Source organism: Monodon monoceros, unplaced genomic scaffold (assembly GCF_005190385.1).
Source record: "Monodon monoceros isolate NGI ecotype Baffin Bay Population unplaced genomic scaffold, NGI_Narwhal_1 Super_Scaffold_11, whole genome shotgun sequence".
In the NCBI taxonomy this organism is placed as follows: Eukaryota; Metazoa; Chordata; class Mammalia; order Artiodactyla; family Monodontidae; genus Monodon; species Monodon monoceros.
The window spans coordinates 48,650,784-48,652,935 of record NW_021703767.1 but is presented as its reverse complement, the minus strand read 5'-3'; positions in this window follow the sequence as shown (position 1 = coordinate 48,652,935).

Genomic DNA, 2,152 nt, shown 5'->3' with positions numbered 1-2,152 from the left:
GACCGGCACTCACCAGCCCGAGAGGCTTGTCTGCTCACCCGCCGGGGTGGGCGGGGCTGGGAGCTGAGGCTCAGGCTTCGGTCGGATCGCAGGGAGAGGACTGGCGGCGTGAACACAGCCTGAAGCGGTTAGTGCACCACGGCTAGCTGGGAGGGAGTCCGGGGAAAAAGTCTGGACCTGCCGAAGAGGCAAGAGCCTTTTTCTTCCCTCTTTGTTTCCTGGTGTGCGAGGAGAGGGGATTAAGAGCGCCGCTTAAAGGAGCTCCAGAGATGGGCGCGAGCCGCGGCTAACAGCGCTAACCTCAGAGACGGGCATGAGACGCTAAGGCTGCTGCTGCCGCCACCAAGAAGCCTGTGTGCGAGCACAGGTCACTATCCACACCTCCCCTCCCGGGAGGCTGTGCAGCCCGCCACTGCCAGGGTCCCGGGATCCAGGGACAACTTCCCCGGGAGAACGCACGGCGCGGCTCAGGCTGGTGCAACCGCCTCAGGCTCGCCCCGCATTCCATGCCCCCCCCCCCCCCCCCCCCCCCCCCCGGCCTGAGTGAGCCAGAGCCTCCGAATCAGCGGCTCCTTTAACCACTTCCTGTCTGAGCAAAGAACAGACGCCCTCAGGCGACCTACGCGCAGAGGCGGGGCCAAATCCAAAGCTGAATCCTTGTGCGAGCAAAGAAGAGAAAGGGAAATTTCTCCCAGCAGCCTCAGGAGCAGCGGATTAAATCTCCACAATCAACTTGATGTACCCTGCATCTGTGGAATATCTGAATAGACAACGAATCATCCCAAATTGAGGAGGTGGACTTTGAGAGCAAGGTATTTTTTCCCCTTTTCCTCTTTTAGTGAGTGTGTATGTGTATGCTTCTGTGTGAGATTTTGTCTGTATAGCTTTGCTTTCACCATTTGTCCTAGGGTTCTGTCCGTCCATTTTTTTTTTTAACTTAAAAATTTTTTTTTAATAATTATTTTTTATTTTAATAAATTTATTTTATCTTACTTTATTTTATCCTCTTTCTTTCTTACTTTCTTTCTACTTTTTCTCTCTTTTATTCTGAGCCGTGTGGATGAAAGGCTCTTGGTGTTGCAGCCTGGAGTCAGTGCTGTGCCTCTGAGGTGGGAGAGCCACAAGAGACCTCCCAGCTCCACGTAATATCAAATGGCGAAAATCTCCCAGAGATCTCCATCTCAACACCAACACCCAGCTGCACTCAACGACCAGCAAGCTACAGTGCTGGACACCCTATGCCAAACAACTAGCAAGACAGGAACACAACCACACCCATTAGCAGAGAGGCTGCCTAAAATCATAATAAGTCCACAGACACCCTGAAACACACCACCAGGCGTGGACCTGCTCACCAGAAAGACAAGATCCAGCCTCATCCACCAGAACACAGGCACTAGTCCCCTCCACCAGGAAACCTACACAACCCACTGAACCAACTTTAGCCAATGGGGACAGACACCAAAAACAACGAACCTGCAGGCTGCAAAAAGGAGACCCCAAACACAGTAAGATAAGCAAAAGGAGAAGACAGAAAAACACACAGCACATGAAGGAGCAAGATAAAAACCCACCAGACCTAACAAATGAAGAGGAAATAGGCAGTCTAACTGAAAAATAATTCAGAATAATGATAGTAAAGATGATCCAAAATCTTGGAAATAGAATAGACAAAATGCAAGAAACAGTTAACAAGGACCTAGAAGAACTAAAGATGAAACAAGCAATGAAGAACAACACAATAAATGAAATTACAAATACTCCAGGAGGGATCAATAGCAGAATAACTGAGGCAGAAGAACAGATAAGTGACCTGGAAGATAAAATAGTGGAAATAACTACCGCAGAGCAGAATAAAGAAAAAAGAAGGAAAAGAACTGAGGACAGTCTCAGAGACTTCTGGGACAACATTAAACGCACCAACATTCAAATTATAGGGGTTCCAGAAGAAGAAGAGAAAAAGAAAGGGACTGAGAAGATATTTGAAGAGATTATAATTGAAAACTTCCCTAATATGGGAAAGGAAATAGTTAATCAAGTCCAGGAAGCACAGAGAGTCCCATACAGGATAAATCCAAGGAGAAATACGCCAAGACACATATTAATCAAACTGTCAAAAATTAAATACAAAGAAAACATATTAAAAGCAGCA